The sequence below is a fragment of the Salvelinus alpinus genome, chromosome 30 (genome assembly GCF_045679555.1).
Source record: "Salvelinus alpinus chromosome 30, SLU_Salpinus.1, whole genome shotgun sequence".
In the NCBI taxonomy this organism is placed as follows: Eukaryota; Metazoa; Chordata; class Actinopteri; order Salmoniformes; family Salmonidae; genus Salvelinus; species Salvelinus alpinus.
Window position 1 is genome coordinate 21,310,455 of NC_092115.1, and position 22,336 is coordinate 21,332,790.

Genomic DNA, 22,336 nt, shown 5'->3' on the forward strand with positions numbered 1-22,336 from the left:
GCACTACCAATGGAAACTATCTCATGTTGAGACCTAAACGTTAAATTGGCTAAGATCTAACAGTAAGACCTAAAAGTAAAATTGGTTGAAGTAATTGATCTAAAGTATATTAGTAGGAAGGGAGGCAAGAACTACCGGAGGCGCGCAAAATAGGTTTGACCATTCCACGGAAAGAGACACACACATAGATTGTGCGGGACAAAACTATAGTAATTGGATAATGGTAAAAAAGCACAGACATAGAGACACGAAAAGCTAGAATTGCTTATAAAACAGATACATAAGGAATGTGGAAAGGATGAGAATAAGCAGAGGGAACAAGGTTTAAACACAGCTAGAGTCTGGCTTTCAGAAGCCAGAGAGAGAGAGAGGAAGGCAGGGGAAAAGAAAAAGAAGGACATAAAATGTTTTAATTGTAAGAAATACGGACACTTTGCTAATGAATGTGAGGCCCCATGCAAACATTGCGATAAGAAGGGACATAATCACAGAGATTGCAAAAAGGATAAAAAGGAAAAGAGAGAAAGGCGCCCAAAACCTGACTTAGAGGATGACGATGATGAATCCTGACTGGAAACTGATACTGCTAAAATAGTCAGGAAGGAGTTAGTAGACGGGTACGGCGAACATGACAGTGACTCTATTGATGACAATTTAGTCCTTGACATTTTGGATAAGACGGACGCGGAGACTGAGGTGTTTGAATTAGCAACAGTAGACTTTGTTCTCGCTCAAGAATTGAAACCCTTCTTGACGCTGACGGTCATGGGAAAAATAATTACATTTCTGTATGATACGGGGGCATGCAGGACAGCTATATGCAGTGAGGACGCACCGAAAGGGATTCAATCTTCGGGGTGTCCTGTTAATCTATTGGAGAGACGTAATGAAACTCTTGAATATAGCCGTAACACCAACAGACAAAGGTATGAAAGCCCAGGTTGTCAAAAATAACATGGTAATCTGTGGGGAAGGGGATCCGTATTACTGGTATAGTCAGGACTTATTGAGGGGAGGTTTGACCGACATACCCAAAGCTTTAATAGAACAAACAGATTATGTAATATCGGGTCCCACAAAAATGTCCCCAGATGATTTGCATTATAGCTTTGAGTCACCTTTCACTGGTTGGTTGTGCGCGCTGGGCTATATTTGGCTGTAAGAGATTCAGGTCTGAATAGTTGAATCGTAAAAGTTGTGATAGTTTCCGATTATTGATTATTGGTTTGATGGTTTAGGTAACACCAGTGAAATTGAACAGGAAGTTAAGGTATACTAGGATTATAATCTGTTTCCATTACGTGGAACCATGTTAGGTCGGTAAAGGGGATTGCAGTTTGGGTTAATTTTATATTGTAAAACAAGCTTGGACCGCATGTTCAATTAAGTATAATGAACCATTGAGGAAATTTAAAACTAATGATTGGAGGGAGTACAATGGAATTATCATTATTATTAGGTTTTGTTTGTAAGTCAACGTTTGGATTTCTGAATCCGGGTAGTCTGACAAAGTGTTTTTTCTGGGAAAAGGAGTGCTTCATTGTCTTGTCTTTCTTTGGAAATGTTTTCCGGGGCTTGAGGAGATTTCCATTTTCCTAGAGACATGATATCTTAAAGGGGTACACACATGTGGAATATCAGAAGTTTTATTTTCTGAGTTTTAATTAAACACGTGAATTCTTTTGATAAGGGAGTGTTCTGGGAATCTGGGATACAAGATGTAGAAAATGTTTGAGGGGTTTTCTTTAATTTGTATAATATAAATTGAGTAACACGACTGTAAAAGGGTGGCATGAATCCTGACCTCTATCATGGCTTTTTCCTTTGTGGTCTGATCAGCCTCATGGGAGGGCCATTTGGATAACGAATTTAAGGTCATTTGTGGTACTGATTTTAAGGTAAATTGAGTAATTGATAATTATGAACGAGTTTATAGATAGTTCTTTGACATAGTGGTAATTTTAACCAATGAGAAGAAAGAAATGGCAGTAGACTTAGGTTAAGTATTTAGAACCTAATCCAGACTAACAGGACAGGGATATATGACATCTGTGGTGATTCAGAATTATTGAGAACACCGAGATTAAAGTAATTACATAGGTTGATTAAGGTTGAGATGGCCACCATAGACAGGTCATTTTTCCAAAATTTATGAGTTCAGACAGTGAGACACTGACTATTATGAGAAAGAGCGACAGACAGATAGATAGATAAAGGTTTGGGAGCAGAGAGGAGAAGGTGGGGAAGGGGGGCCAGGAAATCAGCAAGATAGGAGTGACACAGAATGGGTCACGGTTGAGTTCAAACAGGTGCCGTTACTACAGGTAATGAGTGGAGAACAGGAGGGCTTCTTAAATAAAAACGAACAGGTCTGTGAGAGCCGGAATTCTTACTGGTTGGTAGGTTATCAAATACTTATGTCATGCAAATGAATTACTTAAAAATCATACAATGTGATTTTCTGGATATTTGTTTTAGATTCCGTCTCTCACAGTTGAAGTGTACCTATGATAAAAATTACAGACCTCTACATGCTTTGTAAGTAGGAAAACCTGCAAAATCGTCAGGTCTCCCCACTGTACATAGGGAATAGGGTGCCAGGGATGTAGCCATACTGTTGATATAATAGAAATTCATATGATTTATTTGTTTAAGGTAATGGTAAGATAATGACTAAATTATTTATATGTTTAAGGTAATGTTAAGATAATGACTAAAAGTATTCTACCCTGTCACTGTATAATGGAGTGAAATGTATTTGAATCATAAGACTAGAATTCTTTCATAGGACAAGTTAAGACTTTACCATTTAGCAGTATAGGCAAGACAGTGTGTGCATAGGAAAAAAGGAACTGTTAACAGACAAGGAACTGTGGCAGACAACTTGTGACCACTGTGAAACTGATAACAGGAAAAGAGGTCTCCCCACCCAGGGAGGGGTGAAACCGTTATGCTTGCAGTAGATTATGAAATATATTGAAGCAATGTATTTGTTGGAAAATTCTTGGAAATAGCATTGACAGTGTTAGAGAAGAGGAGGGGCATTTATAAGGGGTATGGTATGACCAAATGTGAGGTACAAAAGGCTATGTGCATAGTATGATTTTCAGAACGTTCTCTGAATAAACTTTTGACCTATTGCAGACTGGGACTTTGTCTAATTCTTCATTAACCAGGGATTTACAACCCTTGGGAATGATTCATATCTAAAGTGATAGTTGAGTTCACAACATTGGGATGAAAATTCTCGTGACAACTGTTAATGTATCTGTTTATGGCCCTACTGATGAGCAATGACTTCCTATCATCTGGCTAGTGAACAATTATTCACTAATACCCAGGGTTATGTTTCATACCACTATTGAGTACTGAGTGGGTCCATAGCACCACAGCCCATAGCAGCACAGTGAGCACACATCTCAGGGGAGGGGCAATGATACTTGAACCATACAGGCTACGGGCTACAGATCTGATTATTGTCCAACTAAAGTTATGATTTAATCTACAAGAAGTAGCATATAGTCATCTGGCAGACAGGTATACAGCCACTCCACTGAGCGGGCACCATGCAGCAAGTGGACTAAGTTTCTGACAAAAGGAATTGGGGAACCCACCATATGTGTATCAATCTATCGATATAGGGTTGTTCTGATCAATAAGTTCCTGCATCATGGACAGATGTGCTTTGCCTTCTGTCAGGGGTCGTCAGACAGAGAGGGATTAAAGAGCGTATTGGAGCGGACTGTTAAATATTCAGTTAGTCAGCCTTCCATGATTCGTTCACTCTAATCAAAAACGTGGCAGGCGTCTTGAGTAATTGATGCATAGCTAATGACCTAGTGATTAATTGCCTTGGTGCTGTGGCTTTGCATCACTTGGGCTGATGGCTGATGACTGATGGCTGATGCAAAAGCCAGAGGAGGAATTGAAATGAAGACCACAATATATGTTAGTAGTATTCAATGGCCGTTAAACATCGCCTGAACATTGTCGCACGTGTAAAAATGATCTAATTAGAAGAAAAAACAGCTTAGACTAATGCAGCTCTGTTAGGAAGTGATTGGTGTTAATTAAGTTTGTCCAGACATATGGAAGTTTGCTCTAAGGATTAACACTGCATGGCGTGAAGGACGATGGGGAATTTCTGCCTGGCGTTGGAACACGGCTGTGGCTCCCCATGAGCTGAGGGGGCTCCATGGCGACCGTGTACACTACGTATGCGTCCAAAATGGCACCCTCTTCCTTCAGTGCACTACTTTTGACTAGAGCCCTATGTTGGAAAAGGGTCCCATTTGGGAAGCATATTACTAGAGCCTGACTGTTGATTGCTGATTGGACAGAAGGGAGTAATGATAGAGCGAAGGCCTTCTCGGTGATTCAAAGTCCTCTGTTGCCTCAAGACGAGAAATAACCACAGTGCTTCCATTCCAAGCATCTTGTTACACATAGAGCAAAGCTCTTCACTCCAAGTGTGCTTTCTGTGCTACAGTATGACTACAATAGTAGTTGATTCAAATGTTTTCATGTTGATTTACACAATGATCATTTTGTATCCATCCATACTATATTGTCACCAAGTTCAATACCAAAACATGCACCATTAGCACAAATAGAATGCAAATGGAAAGTTGATTACGGATTTTTTAACACGGGGAAGAAGAGGGAATTCACCAATTACCTCACAGTCCACAAGTTGTTCACGTTGTCCGTTCCGTTTTCCAGGGGTAATCCTCACACTCGGGTTCTCAGACAATCCGGTCCGGTACACAAGGGAGGTAGTCCGACAGTCCAGGTCACAACGGTAATCACACAGGTATTGCTCTCTTCTTCCACTATTCATCACGCACTTTGCTCTCTCCTACTCTGCTCCTTTGTGCAGACTACCTCCTATTTTATCCCCAAGCACTCCCTGGCTTAATGATCACAACCTTACCTCGTTGGGGCCTTGCCTCGTCCATATAAGGCCTAGGGTTGGAGTCAATGGGCTGCCAGATATCTCCCTTCAATAACCACTCCCCTCACCTCTCCCTGCCATCTGCCACCCCCCTCCCGGGAGGGGCGGTCCAGCTCCCTAGAGCATCCCTCCTGGAGAGGGCATTGGCATTTCCATGGGTTGCACCTGATCTGTGGACAACAGAGAAAGCAAAGGGCTGAAAGGATAGGAACCAGCGGGTGACCTGGGCATTACTGTCCTTATTCCATGATATCCAAATCAGTGGTGCATGGTCCGATACGAGGGTGAAGTGCCGTCCCAATAAGTAATACTTCAACGTTTCTAGAGCCCACTTGATTGCTAGACATTCTTTCTCCACCGGGGAATATCTTTGTTCCCGCGGCAACAGCTTCCGGCTAATGTACATGACTGGGTGTTCCTCACCTTCTTGGAGCTGTGATAGAAGGGCACCCACCCCTGTTTCAGATGCATCGGTCTGAACCACCAGTGGTTTGGAGAAGTCCGGTGTCACCCTACACAGGTCCAGAACACAGTGCTCCCTTTAGGTCCTGGAAGGCTTTCTCTGCCTCCTCGGTCCACTTCACCTGGGCGGGCAGACTGCTCCTGGTCAGATCTGTAAGGGGGCTGGCTAAGGAGGCAAAGTGGAGAATAAATCTCTGGTAGTAACTAGTCAACCCCACAAACATGCGCACCTGCTTTTTGGTGAGGGGGTGGGGCCATTCCCAAATCCCCTCCACTTTCTACACCTGGGGTTTGACACATCCCCTCCCAATCATGTACCACAGGTACTCAGCCTCCCGCAGGCCAAGCCTACATTTCTTTGGGTTTGCTGTTTGCCCCGCCTCCCGTAAGGCCTGCACTACTGTGCTCACCTTGTTTAGATGGGTCTCCCACGGATCACAATATCATCAATGTATGCCGCCGCGTACTTCCGATGTGGTCGGAGAACCCGGTCCATCAACCTCTCTGGAAGGTGTCCTGGGCCCTGTTCAGTCCAAAGGGCAGCTTCTTGCAATGGAACAGACCATCCGGGGTGGCGAAAGCAGTTTTCTCCCATGCCTCGGCACCTGCCGGGAACCCTTTGTCAGGTCGAGCGTGCTGATAAATAGGGCAGTCCCTAGCCGTTCAATTAATTCATCAAATCGGGGCATGGGGTAGGTGTCGAACTTTGAGATTTCATTTACTTTTCTAAAATCCTTACAGAATTGAATGGTGCAATCTGGTTTTGGCACCAACACTATGGGGCTGCACCACTCACTATTCGACTCTTCGATTATATCAGCTTCCAACATCGTTTTTACCTTAGTCCTGACAGCCTCTCTCCTTGCTTCTGGTATGCGGTAGGGTCTCACCTTCACCTTTTTCCCAGGTTCGATGATGATGCGGTGCTGTACCAAATCATTGTCTACTGGTTCACTGGAGAACACATCCTGGTTTCGGCTGACCAACTCCCTCAGCTCCTGCTTCTGGGCTTGGCTCAGCTGCTCTCCCATTGTCACCTCCGCCGGCTCGGTCTCTGTGGTAGCCTTCTTCTGGGAAATAGAGTAGAGTACATCACGTGCATTCCATTTCTTTAGCAGATTCACATGGTAAATCTGGGTCAGATGCCTACGTCCCGGCTGTCTGACCCTATAGTTAACTTCACCCACCTTCTCAATGACTTCCTATGGCCCGTTCCATCGGGCCAAAAACGTACATTCTGAGGTGGGGACCAACACCAACACTTTGTCTCCTGGCTGAAAGTCCCTTCATTGTGCCCCTCTGTTGCTTGGGCCTCCTGGGCCTCCAGCATGTGTTCCCGTACCAGGGGTCACAGGATTGCCATGCAATCTCTCATTTCTCCCACGTGCTCCACCAAGGTTCAGTGGGGTGATGGTTGCTGTTCCAGGCTTCTTTAGCCACGTCCAGCAGTCCTCGGGGTCGTCTCCCATACAGGAGTTCAAAGGGAGAGAATCCTGCTGAAGCTTGGGGCACTTCTCGGATCGAGAACATCAGGTAGGGTAGCAGCTGGTCCCAATTCTTTCCGTCTGCCTCCATCACCTTCTTTAGCATCTGCTTCAGGGTTTGATTGAATCTTTCCACCAATCCATCGGTGTGAGGGTGATACACTGAGGTGCGCAACTGGGTTATTCTCATTAGCTTGCATAGATCCTTCATGATTCGTGACATGAACGGGGTGCCCTGGTCAGTCAATATCTCATCGGAAATGCCTACTTGGGAGAACAGCATAACCAACTCATGTGCGATTCCCTTGGTGGCCATGGTGCGCAGGGGAATGGCTTCTGGGTGGCATAATCCAAAATCACCAGAATGTATTGGTGCCCTCGGTTGCTCTTGGGTAGAGGTCCCTCCAGGTCCATTGAGATCCTGCTGAAAGGAACTGAAATAATGGGTAGAGGAATTAAGGGACTGCGGAAATTTGGTTTTGGAGCCACCTGCTGGCACTCCGGGCAACTGTGGCAGTATTCCTCCACTGCTTTCTTCACCCCTGGCCAGTAAAATCATGCCTTGATTCGGTATTTTCCACCTCTAGGTGAGCCACAAGAAGGTGGGAGTGCATAAACTGCAGGACAGATGTACAAAGGGACGGGGCACTAACAACAACTCCAGACATTTGTCATTTTTCTTCATGACCTGATACAGCAACTTCTACTTTATAGCGAAATGGGGATAGGTTATTTGACTTACCCCCTCCACGGGCTTTCCGTCTACTACGGTCACCTGCTGGAGATTGCTGGCCAAGTTGGGATCACAACGGGTAATCACACAGGTATTGCTTGCTCTTCTTCCACTCTTCATCACGCACTTGGCTCTCTCCTACTCTGCCACTTTGTGCAGGCTCTGCCCCTTTTATCCCCAAGCATTCCCTGGCTTCACGATCACAGCCTTGCCTCGTTAGGGCAGGAATTCCCCCACCGGGGGTGGAGTCAACAGGCTGCCAGATATCTCCCTTCAATAACAACTCCCCTCACCTCTCCCTGCCGTCTGCCACAATATTAACATAAAATTGGACCAATAACTACTGGGTATTGAGGGGCACAATGGCAGATATACAGTATGATACCCATGGTTGGAAGGATCCCCCTGGTTTTGGTGGCATTGTGCCATTATCCCCTGCTGTGTGTCTGGTTCAAACAGATGCTCCACGGGGAGAGAAGAGGTATCTCCCCCCCCCCCTCTCTAAAGAGGCCTGCAGAGATTTGAGCACATCGCTAATATTAGCCACTGCTGAAAGGTCACCTGGAAAGGAAAGTCATTACATTTTGGCAAAAACTGGGGCGATTGGGAATTCTTCGATTTCTCTATTCTTAGAACTGAGGAATAAGAGGAGGAAGGAACTCCTCTTGAGTCTGAAGCAAATGCTTTGATAATCTACTTGATTCCTTTTGTTTTATTGGAGAATTGCAATGTGGTTTTAAAGCTTGACTACTGTCTTCAAGGTAATAAACCCTATTTACAGATAAGTCTAAGTCTACCAACGTCACTATGTTTTTTGAAGGGGAAAGTTTACACTCTTTACTTTTCATCTCAAGCCACAATGGACCAACAGTCGAGTGTCTGTATCAGTAATGTTTCCTGTTTATAGTATAGTGTAGCTATATGTCTATAGTAGGACTATATGTCTGTATAGTAGGGATATATGTCTATAGTAGGGTTATATGTCTATAGTAGGGCTATAAGTCTGTATAGTAGGGCTATATGTCTATAGTAGGGCTGTATGTCTATAGTAGGGCTATATGTCTATAGTAAGGCTATACATGTCTATAATAGGGCTATACATGTCTATAGTAGGGCTACATGTCTATAGTAGGGCTACATGTCTATAGTAGGGCTACATGTCTATAATAGGACTATGTGTCTTTATAGTAGGGATATATGTCTGTATAGTAGAGCTAAATGTCTATAGTAGGGCTATATGTCTATAGTAAGGCTATACATGTCTATAATAGGGCTATACATGTCTATAGTAGGGCTACATGTCTATAGTTGGGCTAAATGTCTGTATAGTAGGGACATATGTCTATAGTAGGGCTATACATGTCTATAATAGCGCTATACATGTCCATAATAGCGCTATACATGTCCATAGTAGAGCTATATGTCTATAGTAGGGCTATATGTCTGTATAGTAGGGATACATGTCTATAGTAGGGCTATATATGTCTTTATAGTAGGGCTATGTGTCTTTATAGTAGGGCTATGTGTCTTTATAGTAGGGCTATGTGTCTATAGTAGGGCTATATGTCTATAGTAGAGCTATATATCTATAATAGGGCTATACTTGTCTATAATAGGGCTATACATGTCTATAGTAAGGCTATACATGTCTATAGTAGGGCTATATGTCCATAGCAGGGCTATATATGTCTATAGTAAAGCTATATATGTCTATAGTAGGGCTATATGTCTATAGTAGAGCTATATATCTATAATAGGGCTATACTTGTCTATAATAGGGCTATACATGTCTATAGTAAGGCTATACATGTCTATAGTAGGGCTATATGTCCATAGCAGGGCTATATATGTCTATAGTAAAGCTATATATGTCTATAGTAGGGCTATATATGTCTATAATAGAGAAAACTGTCTATAGTACGGCTATGTGTCTTTAAAGTATGGCTTTTTGTCTATAGTAAGGCTATATGTCTGTATAGTAGCGACATGTCTATAGTAAGGCTATATGTCTGTATAGTAGGGCTATATGTCTATAGTAAGGCTATATGTCTATAGTAGGGCTATATGTGTCTGTATAGTAGGGCTATGTCTATAGTAGGGCTATATGTCTATAGTAGGGCTATATGTCTATAGTAGGGCTATATGTCTGTATAGTAGCGGCATGTCTATAGTAGGGCTATATGTCTATAGTAGGGCTATATGTCTATAGTATAGCTATATGTCTATAGTATAGCTATATGTCTGTATAGTAGGGATATATGTCTATGGTAGGGCTATATATGTCTGTAGTAGGGCTATATATGTCTGTAGTAGACTGTCTTTATAGTAGAGCTATATGTCTAAAGTAGGGCTATATGTCTGTATAGTAGTGGCATGTCTATAGTAAGGCTATATGTCTGTATAGTAGGGGGTGACACTCTAGACCCAAACTGTTACAGACCTATATCCATCCTGCCCTGCATTTCTAGTCTTTGACAGCCAAGTTAATAAACAGATCACTGACCATTTCGAATCCCATCGTACCTTCTCCGCTGTGCAATCCGGTTTCCGAGCTGGTCATGGGTGCACCTCAACCACGCTCAAGGTGCTAAATGATATCATAACCGCCATCGATAAAAGACAGTACTGTGCAGCCGTCTTCATCGACCTGGCCAAGGCTTTCGACTCTGACAATCACCGTATTCTTATCGGCAGACACAATAGCCTTGGTTTCTCAAATGACTGCCTCGCCTTGTTCACCAACTACTTCGCAGATAGAGTTCAGTGTGTAAAATCGGAGGGCCTGTTGTCCGGATCTCTGGCAGTCTTTATGGTGGTACCACAGGGTTCAATTCTCGGGCCGACACTTTTCTCTGTATACATCAACGATGTCGCTCTTGCTGCGGGTGATTCCTTGATCCACCTCTACGCAGACGACACCATTCTGTATACATCTGGCCCTTCTTTGGACACTGTGTTAACCTCTAATTCCTCCCAAACCCGGATCCGGGAGCACCCCCCACAGTAAAAAAGCTGACTAGCATAGCCTAGCATAGCGTCACAAGTAAATACTAGCATCTAAATATCATTAAATCACAAGTCCAAGACACCAGATGAAAGATACACATCTTGTGAATCCAGCCATCATTTCTGATTTTTAAAATGTTTTACAGGGAAGACACAATATGTAAATCTATTAGCTAACCACGTTAGCAAAAGACACCACTTTTTTTACTCCACCAGTTTTTTACTCCATCAGTAGCCATCACTAATTCGACCAAATAAAGATATAAATAGCCACTAACCAAGAAACAACTTCATAAGAGTCTGATAACATATTTATTGTATAGCATATGTTTTTTTTAGAAAAATGTGCATATTTCAGGTATAAATCACAGTTCTACATTGCAGCTGCAATCTGAAATAGTGCCGAAGCTGCCAGAATAATTACAGAGACCAACGTCAAATACCTAATTACTCATCTTAAAACATTTCTGAAAAATACACAGCGTACAGCAAATGAAAATCCAACATCTTGTGAATCCAGCCAATATGTCAGATTTTTTAAGTGTTTTACAGCGAAAACACAATATAGCATTATATTAGCTTAGCACAATAGCCAGAAACACAAGCAATTTACCAGCAGCACAGGTTAGCGATCGTAACAATACAGCAAAAGATATATAATTTTTGACTAACCTTGATATACTTCGTCAGATGACAGTCCTGTAACATCATATTACACAATGCATATAGGTTTTGTTCGAAAATGTGCATATTTAGCAGCACAAATCGTGGCTATACAATGTGATCAGTGGCAACAGGTCATGCATTCTGGACGGCGCCATCTTGGAAAGGCACCTAAGTTTACGATTATTTATCGATTAGATTGACTAAAAAATACAGGTTGGACAGCAAATGAAAGATGCATTAATTATTAATGCAACCGCTGAGTTAGATTTTTAAAATTAACGTTACTAGACATACAGTGTGCGCTACAGCCAGACTAGTGCCGCAATAATGGCGGACAAATGCGTTTACATTTTTCCACATAAATACGGAATAACATCATAAATAGCTCTTACTTTTGGACGAGCCTCCATCAGAATCTTGGGCAAGGTGTCCTTTGTCCAAAAGAATCGTTGCTTGGTTGTAAAACGTCGTCTTCAACTTCGGAATTAGCAGCTAACAATAGCTATGTGGCCACAACATGCCCAAATCCCCAAAACGCAATACTAAGGAAATGCCGAAAATAGCAATATACTCGCATAAACTGATATAACTCGGTTTAAAATAACTTCGTTATGATGTTTCTAACACCTATATCGAATTAAATTACAGACGGATATAGCTAAGGCCGATAACTGAGCGTTTCAAAATGCCATCTTGAGGTCTTGCTTTGCGCAATGACGAACGACGAAAAGAGAGCTCACTTCGTTCCTTGGCCTTTTATAAGCTCTGAGAACTACGTAGACACTCCATTCCACTTCTCATTGGTTACTGACATCCAGGGGAAGGCGGGTGCAGTTCATGTCGACCCATAGGATACATACAGAGCTTTAAACTGATCTGAGAACAGAGCCTCGTTTTCAGACCTTCGCAGTTCCTGTCATGGATTTCGCTGCAGAAAGAGTTCTGGTTCACCCACAGACATAATTCAAACGGTTTTAGAAACTAGAGATTGTTTTCTATCCAATAGTAATAATAATATGCATATTGTACAAGCAAGAATTGAGTATGAGGCAGTTTAATTTGGAGACGATATTTTCCAAAGTGGAAACAGCACCCCCTAGATTGAGAAAAGGTTAACAAACCTCCAAACAAGCTTCAATGCCATACAACACTCCTTCCGTGGCCTCCAACTGCTCTTAAACGCTAGCAAAACCAAATGCATGCTTTTCAACGGTTTGCTGCCCGCACCCGCCCGCCCGACTAGCATCACTACTCTGGACGGTTCTAACCTACTACAAATACCTAGGTGTCTGGCGAGACTGTAAAGACTCATATCAAACATCTCCAATCCAAAATCGGCTTTCTATTTCGCAACAAAGCCTCCTTCACTCACGCCGCCAAACATACCCTTGTAAAACTGACTATCCTACCGATCCTAGACTTCGGCGATGTCATCTACAAAATAGCTTCCAATACTCTACTCAGCAAATTGGATGCAGTCTATCACAGTGCCATCCGTTTTGTTACCAAAGTGCCTTATACCACCCACCACTGCAACCTGTATGCTGTAGTCGGCTGGCCCTCGCTACATATTCGTCGCCAGACCCACTGGCTCCAGGTCATCTACAAGTCTATGCTAGGTAAAGCTCCGCCTTATCTCAGCTCACGATAACAACACCCACCTGTAGCATGCGATCCAGCAGGTATATCTCACTGGTCATCCCCAAAGCCAACACCTACTTTGGCCGCCTTTCCTTCCAGTTCTCTGCAGCCAATGACTGGAACGAATTGCAAAAATCACTGAAGCTGGAGCCTTACATTTCCCTCACTAACTTTAAACATCAGCTTTCTGAGCAGCTAACCGATCACTGCAGCTGTACATAGTCCATCTGTAAATAGCCCACCCAATCTACCTACCTCATCCCCATACTGTTTTATTTACTTTGCTGCTCTTTTGCACACCAGTATCACTACTTACACACCATCATCTGCTCATCATCTGCTCATCTATCACTCCAGTGTTAATCTGCTAAATTGTAATTACTTTGCTACTATGGCCTATTTATTGCCATACCTCCTCATGCCATTTGCAGACACTGTATATAGACTTTCATTTTTTCTATTGTGTTGACTGTACGCTTGTTTATTCCATGTAACTCTGTGTTGTTGTTTGTGTCGCACTGCTTTGCTTTATCTTGGCCAGGTCGCAGTTGTAAATGAGAACTTGTTCTCAACTAGCTTACCTGGTTAAATAAAGGTTAAATAAAAAAATAAAATAAAAATATAGGACTTGTTTTACTGTGGATATAGATAATTCTGTGCCTGTTTCCTCCAGCATCTTCACAAGGTCCTTTGCTGTTGTTCTGGGATTGATTTGCACTTTTCGCACCAAAGTAAGTTCATCTCTAAGAGACAGAACACGTCTCCTTCCTGAGCGGTATGACGGCTGTGTGGTCCCATGGTGTTTATACTTAGGTACTATTGTTTGTATAGATGCACGTGGTACCTTCAGGCATTTGGAAATTGCTCCCAAGGATGAACCAGACTTGTGGAGGTCTACAATTTTTTTTCTGAGGTCTTGGCTGATTTCTTTTGATTTTCCCATGATGTCAAGCAAAGAGGCACTGAGTTTGAAGGTAGGCCTTCAAATACATCCACAGGTACACCTCCAATTGACTCAAATGATGTCAGTTAGCCTATCAGAAGCCTCTAATGCCATGACATAATTTTCTGGAATTTTCCAAGCTGTTTAAATCAAATCAAATTTATTTATATAGCCCTTCTTACATCAGCTGATATCTCAAAGTGCTGCACAGAAACCCAGCCTAAAACCCCTAACAGCAAGCAATGCAGGTGTAGAAGCACGGTGGCTAGGAAAAACTCCCTAGAAAGGCCAAAACCTAGGAAGAAACCTAGAGTGGAACCAGGCTATGAGGGGCGGCCAGTCCTCTTCTGGCTGTGCCGGGTGGAGATTATATCAGAACATGGCCAAGATGTTCAAATGTTCATAAATGACCAGCATGGTCAAATAATAGTAATCACAGTGAACAGGTCAGGGTTCCATAGCCGCAGGCAGAACAGTTGAAACTGGAGCAGCAGCACGGCCAGGTGGACTGGGGACAACAAGGAGTCATCATGCCAGGTAGTCCTGAGGCATGGTCCTAGGGCTCAGGTCCCCCGAGAGAGAGAAATAGAGAAAGAGAGAATTAGAGCATACTTATATTCACACAGGACACCGGATAAGACAGGAGAAATACTCCAGATATAACAGACTGACCCTAGCCCCCCCGACACAAACTACTGCAGCATAAATACTGGAGGCTGAGACAGGAAGGGTCAGGAGACACTGTGGCCCCATCCGATGATACCCCTGGACAGGGCCAAACAGGCAGGATATATAGTAGGAATATATGTCTATAGTAGGGCTATATGTCTGTATAGTAGGAATATATGTCTATAGTAGGGCTATATGTCTGTATAGTAGGAATACATGTCTATAGTAGGGCTATATGTCTATATAGTAGGAATATATGTCTATAGTAGGGCTATATGTCTATAGTAGGGCTATATGTCTATATAGTAGGAATATATGTTTATAGTAGGGCTATATGTCTATACAGTAGGAATATATGTCTATAGCAGGGCTGTATGTCTATATGTCTATAGTAGGGCTGTATGTCTATATAGTAGGAATATATGTCTATAACAGGGCTGTATGTCTATAGTAGGGCTATATGTCTATAGCAGGGTTGTATGTCTATAGTAGGGCTATATGTCTGTATAGCAGGGCTATATGTCTATAGTAGGAATATATGTCTATATAGTAGGGCTGTATGTCTGTATTAGGGCTATATGTCTATAGTAGGACTATATGTCTATTTAGTAGGGCTATATGTCTATATAGTAGGAATATATGTATATATAGTAGGGCTATATGTCTATAGTAGGTCTGTATGTCTATAGTAGGGATACAGTGCGTTCTGAAAGAATTCAGACCCCTTGAATTGTCTTTTTCTTCATAATATTCCTACACACACACAAACAGACACACAGACAGACACACACACATGAGCAGACACACGCTCATGCACTCAAACACACACACACACACACACACACACACACACAGACACACACACAAATGCGCGCACACACACACACACCCTCCGTCTGCTCACTCAGTGCTATCATCTGCTAGCGTTAACACACACCAGCTCCAGCTTTGCCCTCAGGGAGCATCTGTCACTCAAGCCCTCTCACTCAACCTGCTCACCCAACTCACTGCCTCTCTGTCTCTCCCCTTATGTCTTATGTCTACTGCAGGTCTTTTCTCTGTCCGTCTGTCTGTCCGTCCGTCCACCTGTCTGTTAATTATTTTTCTCTTGCTGCTCTCTTTCTTACTTCCCATAGTCCAACCTATTCTTCTGGTAAAAAAAACATTCATTTCAAACCTTACATCAATGATATAGAATATCAATACCCCTGATTGAATTTAAGAGTATTTAATCAACTTAAAGCGCTCATCTCAAGGTGGTTAAAGTAGAAGACCGATATCTTATTAATACAGTCTGCTTCGCTAACACTATCTAGGCCACTGGTGATTGACTAGCTTCTACTGGCCTCCAATCAATAACCCTCACGAGTTTATCCTCCACTGTCAATGTCTCTCACACACACACACACACACACACACACACACACACACACACACACACACACACACACACACACACACACACACACACACACACACACACACACACACACACACACACACACACACACACACACACACAATCTCCCCTTGGTCACAAGTGATAATGACAGTCCCTATCGTTTGACTAAGCCTTTGCCTCTTCCCATTTCTGGGGATTATGCAGGAGCGCTCAGACCACTGATGAGAGTGGAGGAATGATGGAATGAAAAATGTAATGGAAGATTTCTCAACGTGACAGGTATGTACATGGCTGTTGCATTAGTGTGATTACCTAGCTAGACACACCAGACTAGGGAAGAGAACAGATTGGATGCATCCCAAATGGCACCATTTTCTCTATCTGTTGCACTACTTCGGACCAGGGCCTTATAGGCCCTGGTCAAAGATAGTGCACTACATAGCCAATAGGGACTCATTTGGGACACAAACACTCTCATTATAGCCTACTGCAGAATCACCTCTGCCTGTCTGTCACACTCATCCTCAACATTGAGGAGAAAGACATTTACAGTTACTTAAGATGGCCATTGCAAATTTCTGCCGCACCTCTTAACAAAAGCAAATTGACACTCATTTTGTGGTGATGCTATTGTCATTGACTGGACATTTAAGTGTACATTTCCTCTATGGACCATACTGCTATACTACTTATGAATGCATTGGCAATGACGGCCAAGCAGTAAAGGCTTGTGGAAAGGACCGTCTCCATTCTGAAAGCAGATGGTCTTCTAGAACATTAGAATGTTATTTGGCTATTTACCACCTCACTGACAGTTCAACACAGAGACAACATGGACCTCAATACCAGGAGCCCAGAAGGGCAGGGTTCAGGGTTAATACTGGTTTGGAGTCCAGACAGTCCCAGTCAGGAAAACCCTGAGATAGTGAGGTCTTCATCTGTATTCAGAATGGATGATGAGGGGTGTGTTAGGACATCTCACCATTAAGCTTATTGTACTCTATCATCAGGAAGGCAAACTATCGTGAGATGGTATAAGCTCACACACTCATACAGTGGAGCTAAGTGCACATTGGATAAATGTAGCCTCTAATTATGTCAGCTCACCAGTCCCAATTCAAATATATAACTTTCCCTTGTGCCAAATTTGCATCCATACACGACAGCCCTAAATCACTTTTATCAGTATCCACTTGTAGGCTGCCGTGTGCATGACATCATGCCTGTGACATTTACTTGACATTTCCGTCCACCTCCGTGATGTTTACATTAAGAACATACATAAACTAGATCAGACACACATATTGTGATGTCTACATTAAGAGCATAGATAAACTAGATCAGACACACATTGTGATGTCTACATTAAGAGCATACATAAACTAGATCAGACACACACATTGTGATGTCTACATTAAGAGCATAGATAAACTAGATCAGACACACACATTGTGATGTCTACATTAAGAACATAGATAAACTAGATCAGACACACACATTGTGATGTCTACATTAAGAGCATAGATAAACTAGATCTGACACACATTGTGATGTCTACATTAAGAGCATAGATAAACTAGATCAGACACACACATTGTGATGTCTACATTGAGCATAGATAAACTAGATCAGACACACACATTGTGATGTCTACATTGAGCATAGATAAACTAGATCAGACACACACATTGTGATGTCTACATTAAGAACATAGATAAACTAGATCAGACACACACATTGTGATGTCTACATTAAGAGCATAGATAAACTAGATCTGACACACACAATGTGATGTCTACATTGAGCATAGATAAACTAGATCAGACACACACATTGTGATGTCTACATTAAGAGCATAGATAAACTACATCAGACACACACATTGTGATGTCTACATTAAGAACATAGATAAACTAGATCTGACACACACATTGTGAAGGTTGTCATCTTGTTAGCAAAATTCACCTGGAAAATAATCCACTATTCAGGTTTTAGTGATTGTTACTTTCAAAGGTTACAAATATTCTGTCAATTTTGTTATGTATGAAACATACACCATCCCTTCCTAGTTCAGTGGGAGAGAAATGAAGAAAGAGAGAAATGGAGAGAGGAGAACAGAAAACGAGTGAGAGGGTGTGAGTGTGTCAACCAATCTCCTGTGTCAACATGTCTGTGTGTCATCTTGCCGTTGTTCTAGTAAACAATGGGATGTGTCCCAAACGGCACCCTATTTCCTTCCAGATGGCACCCTACTCCCTTTATAATGCACTAGGGTGCCATTTGAGACACGGCCCTGTTCCAGTCCACCCTACCTCAGCATATCTATTTGACAGACAGCCAGCCTGTGGTGTTTAAGACCAGGGGACCTTGAAATGGGTTTCTGGTACAGAGAGGAGGATTGAGAGGCTTTGCCCCTCTCAGCCTCTCATCCTCTCAGCTCCAGAATGCAACAGCAGCAAACTGCTCTCTCTGGGCAAACATGAAGCCCACCAGATGACTCATTTAGTCGAGAGGGTGTGTGTGGGGGGAGAGGTGTTTGTGTGTGTGTGGATGGTGTGTGCATGCGCGTGTGTGTGCGTGTGTGTGCATGTGGAGGGTGCATGTGTGTATGTGTGTGTGTCGGGGGTATATTGAGGCATGAATAGCCGTGGAACCATTTCTTCACTGCTCCTCGTTTCCCTCTGTCAGACAGACAACATGACTCATGACACAATAACACAGAGACATTACCCCTGAGTTCAGACAGGATCTGTAACAGCAGCGTATTTCTCATCCATCAAATTAATGGACACGAAGAAAGAAAGAGATAAACCAACAAGTCATCGCTCAAAATAAAACCTCAATACAAAATTCACTTTTCTCTCTTTTATTTCCTCAGAGACAATGTTGTGAAAAGTGCCAAGCTAGAAGACTAGATTTTTTTTCACCAAATGTATAAAATGGTTGGAAGTTTATCACATATGACTTAAATCATGATAAGTTTGTGCCCTGTGATAAAAACAGGTGGTTCAAATGTATCACATTAGAACATTGTATGCAATAGTCATCGTTCTCACTCAATCTTGAGAAAGTGCATGTAACCAGTTTATCAACCTGTTTCAGTCATGTATTTTCATGACCCCGATATGACAGTGTTGAAAATCCAAACAAATGATATATGAAACATATGTTACATATTTCACATCTGACTGTGTTCTAGTGTCATTACATGGTTATTACCTATCATCAGACATCAGAGAGATGCAGGCGAGTTTATTGTAGCAGGCCGGGACACACCTTTCAAAACGGTTCCTGTAGAGTGTCTGGATAAACCGCCCATGTGACAGACCTCTCCTCGGGGTCTGTACCCCCCATGTGACAGACCTCTCCTCGGGGTCTGTACCCCCCATGTGACAGACCTCTCCTCGGGGTCTGTACCCCCCATGTGACAGACCTCTCCTCGGGGTCTGTACCCCCCACGTGACAGACCTCTCCTCGGGGTCTGTACCCCCCATGTGACAGACCTCTCCTCGGGGTCTGTACCCCCCATGTGACAGACCTCTCCTCGGGGTCTGTACCCCCCATGTGACAGACCTCTCCACAACCTTTTTGTTGTGTCTGTATCCGCTGAACCTCTGTCCATCACGAACGAACGCACGCACGCACGCACGCACGCACGCACGCACGCACGCACGCACGCACACACTAGCCTTTCAGTTCAGTCTATTGCCTCCCTTCCATCACACTCCTTCATGACAATATAGCCTTTTCCACACCGTGAAACACAATCCTGTCCTATCATACTGGGCCTTGACAGAAATGAGAGATAGCTAGGTCATGCGGCGAGAGAGCCAGAGCCGAGAGGAAAGAGTCATGGTGGGATAGGCTTCACATTCTCATTCTGTACAATCCCACACCAATAAGGCCCTTCTCCCAGGCTGTCTACCGGGCTTTTCTCTAAATGTCACGGCACTGAGCAGTCACACATGTCACACTGAAATGTCATTCTACATTTTTCATTAGTTCACTCTCTCATTTAGAATGAACACTATTTCATTACCAGCCAGATTAACATCGTAGGTGTTACTTTAGGTATACTTTAGGAATTCCAATCATATAACCAGCTGTACATACAGATAGAAGTGTTTCATAGTGGCTTAAGGACAATGTGTTTAGAGCTCTTCTTTTCATCTAGCTCTTCTCCTCTAGCCCTTCCTTCTCTAGCCCTTCCTCTCTAGCCCTTCCTCTCTAACCCTTGCTCTCTAGCCCTTCTTCCTCTCTAGCCCTTCTTCCTCTCTAGCCCTTCCTCTCTAGCCCTTCTTCCTCTCTAGCCCTTCTTCCTCTCTAGCCCTTCTTCCTCTCTAGCCCTTCTTCCTCTCTAGCCCTTCTTCCTCTCTAGCCTTTCTTCCTCTCTAGCCCTTCTTCCTCTCTAGCCCTTCTTCCTCTCTAGCCCTTCTTCCTCTCTAGCCCTTCTTCCTCTCTAGCCCTTCTTCCTCTCTAGCCCTTCTTCCTCTCTAATTTTCTCTTTAGCTCTTCTTCTCCAATTTTTCTATCTAGCCCATCTTCTCTAGCCCTTACTCTCAAGCCCTTACTCTCTAACACTTCCTCTCTAGCCCTTCCTCTCTTCCTCTCCGGCCCTTCTTCCTCTCCGGCCCTTCTTCCTCTCCGGCCCTTCTTCCTCTCCGGCCCTTCTTCCTCTCTGGCCCTTCTTCCTCTCTAGATCTTCTTCCTCTAGCCCTTCCTCTCTAGCCCTTCCTCTCCATCTCTTCTTCCTCTCTTTGGCTAATGGGAGCTTTTTCTCCTATTTCTGTTGATGAAAAAATCCCACAAAGGACTTTGATGGGTTGATATTCCTCTTGGATGTCTAGTTGATACATTTCTCTGTATGTTTTTCAGAGGTTCTGCTCAGTATCATCCTCCAAGCATCCCGCTGTTTCCCCTTTAGCTGACATCAAGGATCCCCATTAGCTGAAGCCATGGAGACAGCTAGGGCTCGAATTCAACCCTCATTACGTAAATTCAGCGCTATAGCGCGATTTAAATTTAAAGGCAATGTTCCCGCGTTTGTGGAGGCTGCATTCACTGTAAACGCTGCATATGTCGGCTCAATCTGAAATTACCCTTTACATTTCAATCTCGCTATAGCGCTGAACTTCCATGATACGGATCTAATCGAGCCCCTAGTCTTCCTGGGGTCCCTAACATCTTAGGGTAGATACAGTCCTTTGCTCCAGGGTTGAGGCAAGTTAAAGGCTATATGAGCAGGGTTATGGCATGTTATAGGGAGGTCTTCCATGTCATTAAACAACAGGTTCTACTAATGGGCAGATCCTCATTAATACCCTACATGCTTGTGTTTTATGATCCTTGCCATAGTGATTGTACTGTATCACGGTGTTGTTATATGGTCTTAATGAAAGAGAGATTAAACATGGAGGGAGGGAACCATAGAATGGAACTTGTAGCGGCTTAAGATAAATAGTGTTTTATATGTAATAAAACAATGTCCCATGATGAAATATGAATAGTTTGTAATTAAACAACTGAGTGTCTAATTGTTGTTATTTTGTCATTAATTTTATCACATTGCAACGAAAAATGTCACATGCTTAAATAATCTGATGAAGTCACACTTACAGTGAAATATGGCAGTTGTTTCCTGCCTGAAAAGTCTGAAAACAGAGCATCCACACACTGCTCTACTCTGACCAGTCATTGTTCTATGGGTGAGAGACTACAGTGTCCACATCCAAAATAACATCCTATTTCCTAAAAATGGTTACTTTTGACCGTGGCTCATAGGATTCTGGTTAAAGTAGTGCACTTTGTAGGGAATAGGGTGCCATTTGTGACTAGTCATCATGATCACCCAGAGTCCATCCTCTAGTGCTGGGCCTGTGAAGTCATTCAGGAGCCACAATCTGTGCTGCTTCTGCTCTGCCACGTGTCAAGAGGGTGAAACAGATGGGAGAGTAGCTCATGACACCTGGTCACTTTGGCAGCTGAGGGTGAAACAGCCAGACAGGGACCTTCAACCGTAACCTTCACGTGATCAGATGGGGGATGGAGGCTTTGGGCTAAGCTACACTGCTACTGTATACCTGCTGTGCTACAGCTGGGTAACAGCCAACAACCTAATGAAAATAATTATCAACAGTCAAGCATTCATCTCAATGAGGCCTCCTTCACTCAGCCATTTGTCATCAAGGATAACCGCAGCCTGCTTTAGGATCTGATTATTTTGCACTGCAAATTTCAGTTTGACTGTATCAGGGTGTTTCGCGAGGCTAGTACTCCCTCCCTCCGTACCGGCACTGGAGGACCAGTGGAGTTGATTAAAACAGATGGGATGACTGACTGGGGAGGGATGGGGTGGTGAATGGTACCGCTGCATAAT

At 43.2% G+C, this 22,336-nt stretch overlaps 1 long non-coding RNA gene across 1 annotated transcript; it reads left to right on the forward strand.

The window, feature by feature from the left end:
- The first annotated feature begins 611 nt into the window (after nt 1-611).
- LOC139560261 (uncharacterized) lies at nt 612-21,494 on the forward strand. Its single transcript, XR_011671900.1, has 3 exons — nt 612-926; nt 16,165-16,239; nt 20,836-21,494. It is a non-coding gene; the product is annotated as an uncharacterized lncRNA (long non-coding RNA).
- The last annotated feature ends 842 nt before the right edge of the window (nt 21,495-22,336 follow it).